Source organism: Schistocerca cancellata, chromosome 3, assembly GCF_023864275.1.
Source record: "Schistocerca cancellata isolate TAMUIC-IGC-003103 chromosome 3, iqSchCanc2.1, whole genome shotgun sequence".
NCBI lineage: Eukaryota > Metazoa > Arthropoda > Insecta > Orthoptera > Acrididae > Schistocerca > Schistocerca cancellata.
This window is the reverse complement of record NC_064628.1, coordinates 611,069,241-611,089,460: the sequence shown is the minus strand read 5'-3', so window position 1 is coordinate 611,089,460 and position 20,220 is coordinate 611,069,241.

The following is a 20,220-nucleotide window of genomic DNA, read 5'->3' as shown; positions in this document are numbered from 1 at the left end:
ATCATTTATTGCATCAATGTGGTATTTGCAGGTAATCGCGCTGTAACAGCATGCGTTCTCAGAAATGATAAGTTCACAAAAGTACATGTATCACATTGGAACAACCGAAATAAAATGTTAAATGTTAAAACGTTCTGTATTTTAATTAAAAAAACCTACCTGTTACCAACTGTTTGTGTAAAATTGTGAGCCTTGTGTTTGTGACTAGTACAGTGCCATCTATCACAAAGCGAAAAAAGTGGTCTAACTGAAACACTCATATTTCTTTACGTACTACAGGAATATGTAATAAAAATGGGGGTTCCTATTTAAAAAAAACGCAGTTGATATCCATTTGACCTATGGCAGCGCCATCTAGCTGGCCAACCATAGCGCCATCTAGTTTCCCCCTTCGAGTTAGACAAGTTTCGTTCTTTGTAGTTTTTTCGTTTGACGCTAATTTCGTGAGATATTTGGCCCGCTCACGATCAATGGACCACCCTGTATAGACAGCTATCAGTGGTCTGCTTAAAGTTAAAAAGCTTTGTTTGTAGTATCAGATAATAACAACAGCTGAGTAGTATAGAAGTAGTAGTGGCTTTATAAAATTAGCTCTTCTTCTCTCAACAAACATGTATGAAGTAATTTAGACGACACTAGAAGTCATTGTAATAACAGTCAGTATGCTGTCGCACCACGACTCTGTCTGGTGCGGTTAAATGCTCCTGCGACGGTCAGCAAAACGATATCGTACACAGGGCAGCGACCGTCACCCTCCAGCAGAGACACCGTTTCGCAAGAAGGCATGTTCAGAAACAAAGAAGTTCTGTTCAGAAGGCTAACGAAGCGGCTCAGAAGGCCATACTACACCTTCGGCTAGGCTGCTTCGAGAGTTGACTAAACAAGGAGAGCAGAACTTCCAAGAGCGACACCAGGCTGCTATACCCTCTTCTAAGATGAGGATGCTGCCGTAGGAGAAGTAGTGATCAGCAGTCTCTCATGAACACAGCCCTCTGCCCCCAGATCAGACCCTGAATCTCAGACGCCCTCAGACACTCGCCGGCGTCCTCTGTATACGACTGTATGGATGCGTGCACGTGATGGCGACCACTCTTGTCTTCATCAGTTGATGATTTCGAGGTGGATACCATTGCAGTGCTATATAAACTATCCAGTCACATACCAACCGCCTGAGATGGGGATCCCATGGAGACGACTTGGCGGCTTCGCACCAGTGGGTTCCCATGTGCGTGACTACCTTAAGCTGGCAGCCACTTACCTAGTGGGATACACTTTTGTTCCTGGGCTGGGGTGGCCTGGTCTCTCTCCTGCTGTACATCGATTCCTGAATACTTCCACCGTCACAAATCAAGAGTTAGTCAGGATGCTACGATCTGCGTCTGTCACACTTCGGGGCAGCTTCGCTGACAGCACTGGCGAGTGCTTTGCCGGTTCTCAAGCCGGCAGTTGGTGGCTAAGGCGCTCGGCACGCCGACAGCCACCGAGGTGGCAACAACCTCCCACCTGCTATAATTCTGTCTTCGTACTAAAACGAACAAAGGACTATTGTAGACGTGGATGTTTCATTAACGTTTCGCCAAGCGATTCCAGCAACCACCATCACCACCACCACCACCACCACCACCACCACCACCACCATCACCACCACCTTCAAAACACACCAAGCGAGGAAGCGGCTCCTTCCTGATCTACGAAAGGCCGAGTCCTCCGACACCCTGGGATCACATCCCGAAGCGAACAATATTTTACCCCAAGGTACTTCTAGCTGTTAAAGTGTAACTTGACTCATTCCAAATTCCTGAAGGCTCTCATTTATAATGAGAATGTGGAAATGCTATGTGCGAGTGAATGAATGAATGAATCAGATATGAGAAGATTGCGTCTGGAGACTGTTTTCTTGCGTGCCAGAAGCCATACAAGTGTGTATTTGTACCTCAGCGGGTGACGCCACGTGCTGATGTTGATGACGGACGTCAGTTTCCAATGGAATGAAAGGAACCATTGAAACGTCCCCTTAGAAAAATTATACACGACTGTGCTTAAACTGATACACAATATTTTTAGCGCAACGCAATCTGACTTTCAAAAATCCCTACAAAAGAATGGCCCTGACTAACATTAACCTATACGTTTCACAAATCAATTACCACACAAAAATCTTCGTTACTCCAGCTACTGCAATACAGCGAGCGCCACTACTGCCAGCTAAATAAAAGATTCAAACTACGGAAGGCACTAACTACTGATAGGTATAGTTAGCAAATGAAAGATTTTGATAGAGAACAAACAATGTATTTACCTCAATAGTGTTCAAAAGTCATAATGTATATAGCAGTTCATGATATCCAGTATTACAAATTTCAAAACTCCGCCATTTCTCTCCCCACATCCACCACTGCTGGCGGCTCACCTCCAACTGCGCAACGCTACGCGCTGTTAAACAGCCAACTGCCGCTGCCCAACACTACAATGGCAGACAACAATGCAAACTAGCCACAGCCTTGCACACAGCACAGCCAGTGATTATCATACAGAGCGCTACGTAACGTTGCCAATAAGAACCTAAACAGCCTACTTACACCATCACGATATGAAGAGTGGCCACTTTACGCACACATTTTGAAAAAAATTGTAGTGTAGTCAGTTACTTCCTATTCTAAAATGAAAACAAGTATTTCTTGTATTTAATGATTTTCTGTACCAAGTTCCATATAAAGTTTTAAATGTTTCTTGTGAACTTAACCCGAAAGTTTAAATCTCCGTAGCAGTTGCCATTTTCTCTAGCGAAGGTCGTGTTTAATATTTCGACGTTCAGAACCTTACTTATCTATTTAAAAATTATGTTGAGAGCAAAAGTCAACCGCAAAGAATGAAATTTCGGTTTTTTAATTTTATTTTTATCGTCATCGCGGAGACGATAGAACACCTAATCGAATGTGCGCTGATATTGGTGAGTGTGCTAAAAGGTATTTTCACGTTCTGGACACTACTTACACATCATTACCTCTGTAAAAGGCATGTCATTAGTAGAACACAACAAAAAATTAACTAATTCCGTATTTTCCTAGTTCTTTTCGAGTGGACATAAATTACCTCTCCACCTTGGTAAAGCACATTGTGGAAAATGCCTTTGTATTGCTAGGGTTAACGCTGGTTATGTCCTGAACATCACCCCGATGTTCCATACATGTGAGACTGGTCCTTCGAGATATAACACTTTCCATTTCTCATCTACGAGATGTAAACGGAACTGACGAGTGAAAATTTGCACCAAGGCTGGGATTCAAACTCGGGTCTCTAGCTCAACAGGAAGAAGCGTTAATCATGCGCCACCTGGCACTGTGTCTTCGCACACCCTCCGCCTCAAATCCAAATTCCATGTTAGTGTAGTGCTTGCAGTTGTGCAAACCCACTGTTCCAAGTAGAGTATGATAAGCGCGTCTACCTGTTGAGCACGAGACCCGTGTTTGGATCCCGGCCTTGGTGCAAATTTTCCATTTATTTCTCTAGTCTGAAAATTTACATCTTAGATGTTTGAGACTTGGAAAGGTCTCTGAAACTATATGGTTCATTCGACTTTCATTTTCGTCAGTTTATAGGAGACTTTAAAGAGTAAGGGCCAGTCACAACTCAGACAGTGAATGCTTAACGGAATATTAAAATGGATAGTAAAAGTGATGTATGGAAAGTGTCGCGGAGTATCGAATAAATACGACTTTCAACAGGCCTAGAATATAACCTTTGACAGCTACGCAATTACAGATCGCCCTGCAAATACTTCCGGTACCGCTGGTGGTGGAGCGCGTACGTCAGAAGTAATTTTCCGAGCAATAGGAATTGCCACAGTTATCGCTTATAGCGAGTGGGGAGAGGGACAAGCAATATCGCAGCCGCGCCGCCAGCTTTGGACGCCGCCGCCTGGGAGGCCACAACCCCGCAACCCCGCCCCGCTGTTTGCGGAGAGCCTCTGCGCCGTCGTCTCACCCCTCCCACTGCTCCCTCCCCCTCACCTCCCACACCACCGCCCCTACCATTCCAGGCAAGGCCACAGAAACGGCCCTGAGAGAAAGAGACGGCGAGCAGGAAGGCGCGTCGCGGCGCAGTGCGAGATGCGTTTGGCACACCACCAAAAAGCCACCCTTGAGTGGCTTAACCCCGCGCGCTACAGCCTGGTCCCGGCCGCGCGGCAATATATGGAGGAAACTGTGTTCTCCGGCCGAGGGGAGGGCGCGGCGGCGGCTGCCGGCAGTCACCAGTCGCGCACACCCTCGCCGCACTCTGCCCGCCGAGAAGCGACCGACCGAACGACCGACCGAAAGTCCACCTTCTGTAGCTTTTGTCCCGCAACAGGTAACGAGGTTCAGCTTTAAGACACTCCCAGTGGACGCTCAGGTAGATTTTCGCCGATATTCTTTTGAATAGACCGGAACTGTTCCGCTCATTTCAACTGTAAACCCTATATACACCGGAGAACCAAAGAAACTGGTACACCTACGTGCCTAACATCGTGTAGAGCCCTCTCGAGCACGCAGAAGTGCCACAACACGACGCGGCATGCACTCGACTAGTGTCTGAAGTAGTGCTGGAGGGAATTGACACCATGAATCCTACAGGGCTGTCCATAAATCCGTAAGAGTACGAGCGGGTGGAGATCTCTTCTCAACAGCACGTAGCGAGGCATCCCAGATATGCTCCATGACGTTCATGTCTGGGGAGTTTGGTGGCCAGCGGAGGTGTTTAAACTCATAAGAGTGTTCCTGGTCGTGCTGGGTGTCGCATTGTCCTGCTGGTATTGCCCAAGTCCGTCGGAATGCACAACAGACATGAATGGATGCAGGTGATCAGACAGGAAGCTTACGTCCTTGTCACCTGTCTTGACGTATAGGGGTCCTACATCACTCAAACTGCACACGCCCACGACATTACAGAACCTCAAACAGCTGTAACAGTCCCCTGTTGACATGCAGGGTCCACAGATTCATGGGGTTGTCCGTATATCGGTACACGTCCATCCACTAGATAGAATTTGAAACGACACTCGTCCGGCCAATTAGCATGTTTCCGGTAATCAACAGTCCAATGTAGGAATTGACGGGCTCAGGCGAGGCGTAAGGGTGTCGTGCAGTCATCAATGGTACATGAGTGGGCCTTCGGTTCCGAAAGCCCATATCGACGATATTTCGTTGACTGGTTCAAACGCTGAGAATTGTTGATGGCCCAGCACTGAAATCTGCAGCAATTTGCGGAAGGGGTGCACTTCTGTCACATTGAACGATTCTTTTCAGTCGTCATTTGTCGCGTTCTTACAGGGTGTTTTTCTTGCAGCAGCGATGTCGGAGATTTCATGTTATACCGGATTCCTGCTATTCACGGTACATTCGTGAAATGATCGTGCGGTAAAATTACCATTTCTTCGCTACCTCGGAAATGCTGTGTCCCTTCGCTCGAGCGCCAACTATAACACCACGTTCAAACTCTCTTAAATCTTGGTAATCTGCTTTGTAGCAGCAGTAACCGATCTAACAACGGCGCCAGACGCTGGAATCACTAAGTAGGGAAGAGAGTGATAGGAGAGTGGGGACGGCAATAAAGAAAACAAAGGCGTTTTTGCTTTGGGCGAGACTTTTCTCGTTATTCGGATCACCAAATTTCTCCTATGAATGTGAAAATATTTTACTGTTGTCAGCCTACTTAGAGAGAAATGATCATCATTATAAAACATGAGGAATCATAGCTCGTACGGAAAGATTTAAGGATTCGTTTTTCCCACACGCGTTTGGAGGGTGGAACGGTAGTGAAATAATGGGAAGGTTGGTTCGAAGAAACCTCTGCCAGGCACTTAAGTGTGAGTTGTGGAGTACTCATGTAGATGTAGGTTGTAATGTAGCAGATGACTGGACACTTAGTTTCCAGTGGCTACAGACTGAAAACTAACCTGAATATCTTGTTTGGTGCGAAACTTGACTATAGTTATGATTTGGGGCACGCAAACGATAAAATATAATTTCAGAGACGGATCAACGCTTACCATCAACATAAGATGTTACTGAATCGTATAATCACAAAGATGAAACGATGTACAGAAATCAGGTTGCAACGGCAGTCTCAAAGCCGGAAACTTGTAAAATGTGTGATATTCAACACTGAGTATTATAGGTGACTGATACAGGACAGAGTTACCAGTACAAGTTCCGTACGCTAGGCAGTCGACCCTGTGGTTTGACACAGGAACCAGTTGTAAACATAGGTTTAAATTAGTGTTTCACAGAATATTGGGCTTCAAGGAAAGAAGGTATATCGAATACCACAAGGAGTCGAATGTAAAGTATGTAAATTTCTCAAAAAGTTCTGCACCCACAACAGAGCTGCAGACATGTATGAGCTTAGATTCGAAAGGGAGCAGGAAATCAAAGAAAGAGCCCTTACGAAACAAGACGAATAATAGCTGTCTGTAAATTAAAAATAGCTAGTTTCAACCAGATAACAGACGGTCGGTTACAAGACCTCACGAAGTTCAATTAATGGAAGAGATGGTGAACATCCAGCGAAGGGCGGCGAGCGTAGTCTCAGGACAGTTGAGTCAGCGCGAGAGAATCTTGGAAATGATTAACAAACTGCAGTGGCAGACTCTGTAAGAGAGACATTGGCCATCATGGAGGCTATTGCTATTGAGAGAGGAAACGTGCCGGTAAGAGTTGGGCAACATATCACTTCCTCCCACAAATGCCTCTCGAAATGACGAAAACGAGAAGATCTGTGAAATTATAGGTGATACACAAGTTTTCTGACAGTAATTCTTCCCATGAGCTATTCCTGAACGGCATTCGAGTCAGAGACGCTAGCTATATGCTACACAATCTTCTTTTAACAACCCTAGGTTTCGCATTCACTTGTCACTTCTTTACTTTGCTTTCTTAGGTTTCTCTGCGTTAAAGTTGTGGTAACAACGCATAAGTTGTGTGTTCAGCCCACTTAGAGAATGATAAGTTAACATTAATTGTGTAACATTGTTTATTTCCGTAGTGCTACATGAAATACCTTCCTTTCATTATCTGAATAACATTTCTTGGATTGCACGTGTTATTTCTCATTTCCAGAGTTCGTCTTCATAGAATTAGAGCAGGATCGTCCAATGACTAAACGCTTCAAACGCCATTTTTGCTCTTTTGTTAATCATCCCCGTAACAGACAAAGATCTCATGTTCGGCAGTGCCGAAGTCAGTTGACATTAATTTTTGCTATTATTCAACGTAATAATTTTATTAAGCTGTTGCTGTCGAGAGTGACTGAACGGCAGACAACGAAACACATTTTCAAGGAACATCATTATTTTTATGTTCACGGGAATAATTAGCTCTGATTTTCATCTTATCAGAATATTAAAAATTTTTTAACAAAGGGCATTTATGTGTATGTAAGAAGAAAGTTAATCTCATGGCTGTTTTGTTGTGCCTCCGTAACGCATAAATTTTGAATCATTCGCATTCTTCAAAGTCGCTTAGCTGGAGGATTTTCCCTTTGAAAAAGTTTCCCTATCGAGAAGGCACATTTCAAACTACATAGCTGAAGTCTGGGGATGTAGAAGCAAGATAGTATCTAAATGTGGTACCAGCAGCAAGCGACATTAGTCAATAGAAAAAATTTCTTCACAAAAACGACCTGTCCATCGCCATAGCTGCGTAGTCAGCACGACTAACTGCCGATGCGTGGCACCAAGATTCGATTCCCGGGATTGTCAGGGACTTCTCCTTGATTTAAGGACAGGAACGGTGTGCACACAGCCTCGTGAGGCCGACTGAGGAGCTTCTCGTCCGATTAATAACGGTTCCAGTGTGAAGAAACCCGACAACGTCCGGGAGAGCAGTGTGCTGACCACGTTCCCTTCCATATGGCGTTCCAGTGACGCCGTTGGCACAGGATGACACGGTGGTCGGTCTGGTCCGATTGGCCAATGAGGGCCTGAGAGCGGAACTTCGCCACTTCTCACTCTTCAACTTATACTAACGCGTGAAGTCTACTTTCCATCGGCACAGATATGAGAAACGAAATACGGAACTAACTTTCACTAGATTCGATTATGAGTAATATGCTTATGTGTTTTACGCACAAGTGATGAGCACAGTGGACTTGCATTCCAAACGACGACAGTTCAAATCCCGTCAGTCCGTCCAATCGTAGTTTCCCTAAACCACTCCTGGAAAACGCTGGAATGGTTCCTCTGAGAAAAAGGGTATGGCTGATTTCCTTCCTCATCCTTTTGTAATCCGAGCTTCTGCTCCGTCTCTAATGCCCTAACTGTCGACGGGGCGTTGAACTCTAATTTCCTCCTCTTCCTTCTCCTTCTCCAGACCACCAACATATAGGGCAATGCAGTGCCGCTGGACTCTGAGGTTTTTGGTTTTCGTCCTAGTAGGCGAAGGAATTTTTGCATATATGTGACCTAAACGTGAAAGAGAAATTACTGTTTTCGTAACCAATGACTGACTGTACCCGAATCTCCGTGGTTAAAATGCATTTTACCATGAAGTTGGGAATATGTGGTCCACCACAACACAGGTACTTGAAGATAAAACAGAACAAACGACAGATCTTTGCTATGTGGAAATCACAACCCTTGTGCTGGATCTTCAACACGTGAATTAAATGATAATTAATAACATGTTTATTGATTCATAAGTTTTCTGACTGATTGTGTGGTTTGTGCGGTTTGCCACAAACTCCTCTCCTGTGCTAACATATTCATCTGACAATAACACTTACACCTCAATTACTTGTTGGATGTATTTCAATCACTGGCCTCCTGTATAGTTTCTATTCTCCATAGCTTCGCCTAGTACAATGGACGTCATTCCGTGGTGTCTTGATATGTGGCCTATCATCTTATCCATACTTCTTGTCAGTGTTTTCCATTTAATCCTTTCCTCGCCAATTATGAGGAGAACCTACTCATTCGAGGCCTTATCAGTCCACCGAATTTTCAACATTCGTCTGTAGCATTACGTCTCAGATGCTTCAATTCTCTTTTGTTCATGGTTTTCCACATTCCATGTCTCACTATCATACAATGTGATGCTCCAAACGTATATTTACTCCTCATATTAAGATCTATGTTTGATACTAGCAGACTTCTTTTGGCCAGGAATGCCCTCTTCGTCTGTTCAAGTCTGTTTTTCATATTTCCCTTGCCTCTTCAGTTACGGATTATTTTGCTTTATAGGTAGTAGATATCCTTATCTTCGTCACCAGTGTTGATGCTAAGTTTCCCGCTATTCTCATTTCAGCTATTTCTCAGTACTCCAGCCTTTCTTCTTTGTGCTCCCAGTCCATCTTCTGTACAAATTACACTGTTCATTCTATTCATCAAATACTGTAATTCTTCTCCATCTTCACATTTTTAACAATTCGTCATTTAGTATCATGTAAATCAGATCACCACAACTCATCAGCAAATAAACGTATATTATTGCAACGATTCTGTTAAGTTTTGATACATAAATAACATTACATCAAGTATGTATGTGTAACATGAATGTATTCGCTCGGTAGTGGTTGTTCAGTGATTAGAATATTTCTTAGCGATCATAATAATGTGTGAAACGTCCACTTAGAACAATTGTACAAGACTGTGCTTAACCTGGCACACAATAATTTTAGCGCAACGCGATCTGACTATCAAAAATCCCTGCAAAAGAATGGCCCTGACAAACATTAAACTATACCTTTCACAAATCACTTACCTCACAAAAATCTTCGCTACTCAAGCTACTGCAAAACAGCGAGCGCCACTACTGCCAGCTAAATAAAAGACTCAAACCACTGAAGGTACTAACTACTGATAGGGATAGTATGAAAGATATTAATAGAGAACAAACAATGTATTTACCTTAATATTCATAATTGACATTCAGTCTTACAGATTATCAAAACTCCGCCATCTCTCTCCCCACGTCCACCACTGCTGGCGGCTCACCTCCAACTGCCCAGCGCTACGCGCTGTTCGCATCCAGCTATAGCAGCTCATGACAACAATGGCAGACAACAATGCAAACTAGCCACATACTGCACACAGCACAGCCAGTGATTTTCATACAGAGTGCTATGTAACGTTGCCAATAAAAAACATAAATAGCCTACTTACATGTGTAAGATTCGAAAATACGATTTACTAGAAACTGCGTAGTTCAAACGCCTCTCAGATGTAGAATCAATGCTAAAGTACTCTCAAGAGCTGCTTCAGAGTTCATAAAACTGCGAGAGGGATATGTTGAGACGTTCATTTGAGACCTGTGCATGCGTTGTACACACCTACAATTTCAAAGTTTCAAAAAGTTTACGCTACACATTATTCATAGCAAATCCTATGTGTAATGTGAAAGATCTAACAATAACAACATGATAATTGTGATTTAGAAGACGAACGCTCATTAAATAGTTTTAAAACCTCCTAAAATAATTATCATGGAAATATAATCTCAGAACAAGCACTGTAAGGAAAACTTTCAAAAATTTACCCAATACAGTAAGAATAAAGAATAGCAAGTTTAGAAATTTTATTATCGGCAAGACAGTAGCAAAATAGTTATAATTAAAAATAGACGCCAAGATCAGTGCAAAGAAAGCACTTAATTTCATTCATACATCTGTTCCCTTATGCCACATATCTGTGGTATTAACTGAATTTGAAAACTGATAACAGATAGCCTTTCTCTTTCAAATACAACTGAAACGAAATGTTAGCTATCGTCGCCTGTTTATTTTATTCCAATTCAAATTTTTGCGCGATCGCCTGCAGTGACATAGAGCTGTTACAGCAAAATGTTTACTCGCCAGTACTGCGTTTTTTTGACGTTGTTTGGTATCGGAATAACGAGTGTGCAGATAGGATTCATTCACTATACTTTAGTTTTCTGCTACTTCATATCGTGTTAACCATCATTTGAAATTCGTCGAAGAATCAAAATCTGTCGGCCTCTCCTCAGATTATTTTCAGTTACTATGACGCATTTTTTAAAAATAATGATATCCGAATTATACTAATGGCGATTTCCAATAAGACATTAAGAAGATCTCTAACATAAAGAGAGTAAAACAGTAAAGATGATGCAAATTTAGTTTCCATGGTACGTGCGCCACACAGTTTTATTTCGATATTTTATGTAAAAAAAGCTCTGCTAATAATAAATTTTTCTTGTTCATTCAACGCCTGTTTATCTTTCACAAGAAGTACTTGTGTTTCTGGCATCAAGTTTTGTAGAACACCTGGTTATAGAAACAGCGAGGTAACATTTACATAGAAAGACATGTCTCTCGGTAGGTTCTGAGTTGCAGCGTTTTAATAAGTGTCTTGGAAACTTTTCCGTTATACACCGCTTGTATTCCCAAGTTACTGTTTGCTCAGTTCCAGCGTAACTATGGAAAGCCCGATTTTCCTGAACACATTACCACTCACGTTAAATTTTAAATCTCATCCAACGCTCCTTTACTCCCCGGCAACTTCGAAAATCCTGTACACTTCCTCAGAATTTTTAATGACCAATGCGAAGGGGAAAACGCTAGACCTCTGTTTTAATTTCGAGTACCACTTGTGGTTAGAAGGCGGACATACGTTATGTTTCCGCCAAAGCATAACTAATGATTAGTAAATGTCAAATTTCTACTCTGTTAAATCTCACATTTCTCGCTTTGATGCTGCTATGTGGGTACTATCTAAAGGAAAATGTCGTGCTTCTAGGGAATGGTTGAAGCAAAATGTGAATAGTGTTTCAGAGGAAGAATAATAAAATAAGCGATTTAAAGAAGATTGTCCCTGAAAAACGTTGAAATTTAAGACGACTGATGTGATATGAATTAAGCACTAAAAAGAATGGTGGGTATATTGCAGCAGCATCAGCAGCCGTTTTTCATCCACAGTTGGATAAAGGCCTACATCTGGAATTATCCACGAATTACGGTTTTCAGTTATACACATCACATTACTCCTTAATGTCTTATGTTTTCTTACTGTACAATGAGGTGAATTAAAACAATGGGATGAATGGAGACGTAACTCTCAAAAAAGTTCTGCGGTACCGTGTAGATCGACAAATGGGAATTTCATTTAAAGATTTTTTTTCTAGGTTGGTAATGAACTAGTCTAACAGGGAAATTATGAGAGAGTTTGTGACATTGGCTTTCGATGTTTCGTTCACTCTATAATAAACAGCGGATGTGACGCTGAATTTGCTTACTTTGAACTCGCCTGGCAAGCACCACTATAGATTGTGTTGCTGTAATTTAAGAACACGGTAAGCAAATTTACAACTTGGTTTATTGAACGCAAATTTAGTTTTAAGTATAATTTGACTTGGGTTTCACCTAACTGAAAATGTAGGTTTCTGTTTTCGGAATTTGTGGAGTGAACAGAAACTGTAATCTCCACTGTTACTTCAGAAGAACACCAGACGGAAATAAAGAACTACATGGCACTGCTCTCAACGCAGAAGATAGTTGTGATTAAAGTCTGTGGAGAAAATAAGCAGTCATTTAGATTATATGTAAGTAAAGTTTGTTGTTTGGACGAGGAAGACTATGTTGATGTTTTTTGGAATTAACGAGGCCGATTAACCCTTTGAGTGCTGGAGGCGCACGATCCGCTTGGCACGCTGAGGTGCTGCGGCCTGCACTGTCATCCGTATACCTGCGCTAATGTGGCTGGCCCTCAAGCTGCCGCCTGGGTCGGAGCGCCCCTCGCTGCCCCATCCGCCCTGTGCTGAATATTTCTGCAGTGACTGCGACTCCAAGCGAAATATTGTCTCCTCTCACGGCTGATGCAGAATACTCGCAAATGCTCTCACTTCGTAGTTCCCCTGCAGGTGAATTACTACAGACTCAAACTGTCTGGTAAAACTATTTTCCGTCACCAAGAATGATATCTTGCTTGTAGTTTTCTTGCACTATTTTTGTAGACTATGCCAAAAGCGACGTGATTCGTTAGCTTTACATCAATAGTTTACTGTTCTTTCTTGGATACCCGTTTATAATGTCTGCATTTATCTATGCGTTCCTCACCGTACTAACTCAAGAACGAATTAAATAAGCCATAGATTATAGATTACTGTACGTTATTTTTGTTGTTCAGAACATCGTATTAAGTCGTTTATAGGAGAAAGCGACATACAGATCATCTTTCATATCGCACTACAACATCGGAATTTACTGTGAGCAACGGTAAGAACAATTTTACTTCACGTCGTTAAATTCGTATCCTGGTGTGATAAGAAATTTCACATGGGCTACTGTTTGTATCGCTGATTTGCCTGAATATTTGTTGCGCTTTGTAATTACCCGATTATTCGTAATTTTGTTTCTTTGACGAAATTTGTGCAATACTTGTGATTGTTGCACATAAGTATTCAACAGATTTTCCAACATTTGAAAGCTGTGAAATCTCTGTCTTTTTGTTAGCACATTAAATTCACTTACAGAGAAAATTCAAAGTCATGAACTGTAATTTTAAGCGTTACTTTTACACTTTGTGAATATGTTTCACATCGTTCTGTTCGAAGCGGGCTTTGAACCGGCACTGGCGAAGTTAAAAACATTATCATTTTGTTTTTCCCTTTTCATATTTTTTTTCGTTTTCGAAGTTTTTTTTCTAATAGCATAATTGTATTCGTTCTATGCTGCAATTAGTAGTTCTGTTTTGTGTGGCATTTTTCAAAACAGGGTACGACACACAATGGTACCTTGCAAGTTTTACATTCATACCTGCTTTCTCGACGCACTTTTTGATTCCAGCAAACAATGCATCTACGCGTTAGCACACTTTTCTTGGATTGCTCGCTTGTTATAATGTATGGAAAATGTCTTCCCAAATATCTTAGAGGATTATCATCAGAACACCTTCCTCTGCCAGCTTTTCTGCGCTCTAACGAATACGTTTCTGTAAGTTCCCTTACCAGTGACAGCTGAAACTCTGCTATCGTCATTTTACGACCTGTTAGTGCTCTGTGTAGGACATGAGCATTTAAAGCACACAGATCTAGAACGTTAAAAAAGAACTTTTTATACCACTCCATTGTTTTCCCTATACATCGGACAGAGCTAAGCAGCATATCAGAACGGTCAACTGCTCCCATATTCAAGTTATAATCTACAATGCTTTGTGGTTTCTTAATTTTTTTTCCAGTATTCCTGTGTCAACCATTTCTGTGCTGTTACATGTGGTCAACATCCACACTTCCCTTTTGTCACACCACTTTATAGCAAGAATTGTATCAGTACACATAAACTGAATATCTCCACGTTCCAGATTCTTCTGAAGTTTCATGTTCCATCTGTTCTTACGGATAGTACCACATGCGTTCGTCCCATGACTGTGAAGCCAGGCAAACAAGTTATCGACGTAGAGGTATGTTTACGTTCGAAATAGAGCTTCATAAGTGTAGCCACTATGTCACCACTTTTCCCCAAATTGTGGAACTCGGTTTCTGTTGATGCCCCTGTATAAATAATGAAATCCAACACATAGCCACTCTTACAGTCACATAACACAAACGTTTTTATACCGCATCTACTCCGTTTCGATGGAATGAATTGTCGGAAAGATAAGCGTCCTTTGAATAGTAACAAACTTTCATCAATGCAAAGATTATGATGTGGATTAAATGCACAACGGAAAGCTGAACTAACTTTATTGACAATGTTCCTAATTTTGAATAATCTGTCTCCTCCAGTATTGGTAGAGTTGTCACTGAAATGTAACATTCTCATAAGTAACAAAAAGCGGCCTCTTGACATGAGTTCACTAAAAATTGGCGTATTTAGAAGACCATCTCTGGTCCAGTATTCGATAATTTTCAGTTTTTTCACGCGAGGCATCAGAAGACAAACAGCTATGAAACAATACATTTCTTCATATCCAGTGTCTTTCCACTTTCAGATTCGAGAATGCACTGATTCTGGAGTATACTCCTTGGTGAATGAATAAAACCGATTCGTTTCGTCAGCTATATATTTCATCAGTTCTTGTGTAAATAATAACATGAAAACTGACAGAATACTTGACTCATTCCCTAATTGACACACATGTCCCGACAGCGTATCATCAAATGCGTGATTAACTGGCTGAAAGTCATTTTCTTTCCAGTCAAATATAACAATAAGACGTGCTTTCTTCGTAGGCGTTTCACTATCACTTTCTGATTCTTCAGATTCAGAACAACTAACATCTCTTGTTGAAACATGAGACTGCTTTGACACCCCTGCTGACGTGGACGGTTTATGAATAGAGATTTCGGACTCTGTGGAAGAGCTATCACTTTCGTCAAAATCAAGTAGTTCACCCTCACTGTCGCTCCTCGTAAAAATCTCCATGTTTTCTTCCTCAGTGCAACCACGACGTCTGGCCATTTTCCTTGTAAAATACAGGACGCGAAGAACATTGATGTAAATTCCGATGAACAGTGAACTGTAGTGAGAAGCCTAGGCTCACAACAGACAAGCTAGCGAAAGGCTACTGAGACATGGGACGCGAAGTCCGCTGTCCGAGTTATCTCGTCGTCAGCACTCAGGTAGCGGCGCGCCTATACTCGTCAACAGCGCTGAGGGGAAAACCGGCGGCCGTCACTATACTCGTCATTTGCACCCAGGAGCGGCAGGCAGCATGACGAGTAAACTCGTCAAGAGTAGTCAAAGGTTTACAAACGTCTACTTTAACAGATGAGGTGACAAATTTTAGTTAAAGAGATGTTCGAAAGCTTTTTGTTATTTCTGGTACTTGTATAGCTATAGAGTCACAGATCTAATTTTTGTACAAGACTCACTATATCTTTAAACATGACTTAATGTATTAGTAAACAAACCAGGCTTTTCTATTTGATGTTACAGTAAAGTAATCAGAGATATAACAATTTTTTTTGGAAAACAGAATACAAAATCACAGTTCATGCAATATTCTAAGTTTTTGTATTAAATCAACAATTTTTTAACCAAATAAATTTTCTTTCTTATTCCTCTTGATCCAAAACAGATTTTCGCATGGGGTTCATCTCAAAAACATATAAAAATTGTAAGATTAACACTGCTGTTTTTAGTTACTCTTCGTTGTGATTTGAATCGAAACATCAAGTTACTAACCTTTTATGCTGTAAAAGCATGATCTAGGTCCAAAATCTAATTATAAGTTTAAAGTAATCCACATAATCCTTAAGTCCATATGATTTTGATTGTCGTATTCCCTTTTAAAGTAAAAAACTTTTCCCTTTAAGTTTGAACCTGTGTTTATTCCCCTATATTAGGGTACCCATCTTCCACGTTGGTGGTCAAAGTCTTTTGTAATTACCTGAGATCAATTAGTTTATTTTATGACAGAACCTAGTAATTCATAACACGTGTCCCTCTGTTGTTCACTGAACGTCACTTCCTTTTTTAATTAGTTTTCGTCTTAGAAGTCCACGTGTCCCTCCCGAAAGTCATAACTGAAAATAGATTTGTACTTTAAACTTTCCTTTACAACCAACATGCAGCTTGGTTTTGAAAACTCTACTTAGGTTACCAAATAGTTCCAAATCATTTTACACTTTTCCTAATTTCTTTTACTGTAAGTTCACTCGCAGTGTTCAGCTGCTATAAATACGAAAACACGTCAACTGGTTCTAAGATTTCGTTGTTAATATTTACTATTTTTTACCATATGCGTTGGTTATATATTACTTTTGTCTTAGAATAATTGATTTTTCTTGCTTACTTTTAAGTTTAATTAAGCTCTTTCATTGGTTTTGAAGTTTACCCTCGCTAGTAGCAAATATTACAATCTCATACGCTAAACAAACCTGGTTCTGATTTCATCCATTAGCATTACACTGCTCTGCAAAATTTAAGGACAAGATAGGCAAATAACGTAACATATTAACTAACAGGTCGAAGTGAATGAGCCGGCCGGAGTGGCCGCGCGGTTCTAGGCGCTACCGTATGGAACCGAGCGACCGCTACGGTCGCAGGTTCGAATCCTGCCCCGGACATGGATGTGTGTGATGTCCTTAGGTTAGTTAGGTTTAATTAGTTCTAAGTTCTAGGCGACTGATGACCTCAGAAGTTAAGTCGCATAGTGCGCAGAGCCATTTGCACCTTTTTTTGAAGTAAATGAAAGTGTTGCAGCATGTGACCAGAGGTCTCCCAGTCGCACACAAAAATTTAGACATGGCATGGCGTGAGGTTATCGTAGATATAGCGCCAAATGGGACTGACACTTTAACATGAAGCAGTTGAAGAAACTGGAATAGACTGTGTGTGTCAGCCAACGAGCAGTTACAGTGCATTTGGTGGTGTTCTTCATTACAGTACGACCCGGAGACAACATTTGGATGACTCCCCACAGGGAAGATCAATCGGAAAACTGGAAGAAGGACCAATTACGAAGAGCGCAGCACAGCAGTTTGGTATTCTTCGCAGCATCGTTTCAAGTGAATGGGGAGCTTTCGTCCCACAGGAACTTCTACTCGGAGTAGAGTAGGTGGTCGTCTAGGGTGAACTACAAAGTCATATGACCACTACATTGCGCTACAGGATAGAAGGGACCCGCTACATATTGGGGGTATAATTGCAACAACATTTAACGGGACTGCGATACACGCAGTCTCTCGCTCCATTGTGGCACAGTTAATGCGTCGGTGTGGTATCCTTTCCAGGTGTCGAATACGTTGTGTCTCAGCGCCCGCACGTCGGCGGCACCTTTTGTGATGATAGCAGGAGGATTGGGATAGGATCAACGAAGAGCGAGCTCGAGTGTTCTTCTCAGATGACAGCAGATTCAGTATGAGTAATGATACTGTACGTACCCTCATATTTCGAGAGGTGGGAACACACAAAACAGCCAGGAGCATTGTTGAAAAGGATCGTTTAGGTCCAGGTGTTGTTTTGTGGGGATGCCTAATGTTTCGTGGGCATATTGACCTCCCGGTCTTTGAACAGTAACACGGTGCACTCACGGGTCAGAGGTATTGTGCCACATATTCCTTCCACAAATACTAGTTTCCAAACTTTTGTCTAGCATGAGAGGACATTACACAGCATGAATTGGTGTGAATGATGATCACACGCTAGTGTATCGTCTTTATTAACATCCAGCGATCATCACAAATTGCGGTGAGTTTCATGTAATCCTTGCCATGGAATTAAATTGACATATCTTCTTCTCTCGCTGCGTATTTTTCTCAATTACACTCTGTACTGTACAGTAGCAGTTCTTTCTATCCATGTTGTCTGAACGTCTGTGGAGGAATGGCGGTCCATTCTTACTCATGATCCCAAACAAGAGAAAGCAGTGACTCTAGATACTGGGATCTAGTGCAAAGGCGACGTTCTAACTTGCATGAAAGGTGTCCCATTGGCTTCGGATCGGGACCCTCGCAGGCCAGTCCATTTTAGGGACGATATTGTCCACAAGCCATTCTCACATACGCTGTCCTATGACATGGTGAGATGTCACGCTGATATCAACAATCATCATCTCCTTCCACATTTAGCACTCTCTTTCTTAAGCGCAGTAAAGAGACCAAATCCTGACCACGAAAAGCACCACACACCTTAGCACAACCTTCTCCGCACTTCACTGCTGCCACTACAGGTGACGGCAGGTAAAATTCTTCAAGTACTGGCCAAACTCTAACCTTTTTATCGGATAGCCATAGGGTGTAGCATGATTCATCACTGCACGTAATTCTTTTCCAGCCATGCAATGTCCAGTGACGTTACTACATCAGACGTTTCTTAGCACTGACTACAGAAATGTGTGGTTCGAGGGATGATGTTCGACCGTTTTACCCGGGATTGCTGGTAGCTCCTTGGAATTCACGAGTGATTCTTTCCGCTGATTTCGTGCGGTTTCTATAACCACTGTCCACAATACTTGACGATCCCTCTCCGTCAATAGGTGCTGTCAAGCTGGTCTTGTATTATCGGCAGTTGTTACTTCAGGTTTCCACATCAGTGTCACATCACCAACAATCGAATCGGACTATTTTAAAAGGGTTGGAAGCTGCCCTCACCCCCCCCCCCCACCCTTCTATGGATTTGTTCCTCAGTCATTTTGGACAGGTTCAGAAAAGGTGAAATGTCGCTGACGAACTTTTTACTCAGTTGACATGCAATGACCAATCTACGTTCGAAGTCGCTCTGCCCTGCTGACCAACCAGTTCTGCTGATACTGCACCTCTGCTTGATAACACAGTACAAGACCCCTTCTTTTAAGCTGGCAGGTCTAATGGTCACTTCAGCTCTGCAATTGTGCATCCAAATGCTAATGATCAGACAATCTGCGTGTAATGCTTCGGTACTAGAGTGACGTAAAACGTGGAAAGAAAAAAGTGAGTGCACAATTGACATTGTCTTCACATTGTTATACTTTGACCTTGTCAATGGCGATATACATGACCTCTTGATTTTAATCATATGTGTGTAAAAATCCAAATTCAAGATCGCTAATTTTCTTTATTGATTAGCAGATTCGGCTCATTGACAATCCATACTCAGACCAATCTAATCTGTCTTTTAGTGTGTGACAATCATTACTCCTCTTCGCGTTCGTAGAGCTAAGTCGCCGTATAATGAAAAATCCTAGTAGAATTTGTAAAACGACAATGCCAGTCACCAATCAGATATTATTATAATGCCCATATTACTTCACATGTGAAAAAACGAGTGACAGCAATGATAGTTGCAACACCCATAAGTGGATGTAAACTTATAATACTCATAACGGCCGGCCGGTGTGGCCGAGAGGTTCTAGGAACTTCAGTCTGGAACCGCGCGACCGCTACGGTCGCAGGTTCGAATCCTGCCTCGGGCATGGAAGTGTGTGGTGTCCTTAGGTTAGTTAGGTTTAATTAGTTCTAAGTTCTAGGGGACTGATGACCTCAGATGTTAAGTCCCATAGTGCTCAGAGCCATTTGAACCATCCATAAGGGGACAAAGAAGGTGGCCGCGTGACAGCTGTCAACCTACTGGCTCAAATATAGCGTCATGGCTAAACGAAAACACTGACTGCCACATGGCGCTATCATCCAAACGATTTAACCAGAAATGACTCTAATAAGAGAAAGGTTGGTTCGTTGAATTGGGGGAGGGGACCAAACAGCGAGATAATCGGTCCCATGGGATTACGAAAGGCTGGAGAAGGATGTCGGCCGTGCCGTTGCAAAGGAACCATCCTTACATTTGCCTGAAGCGATTTAGGGAAATCAT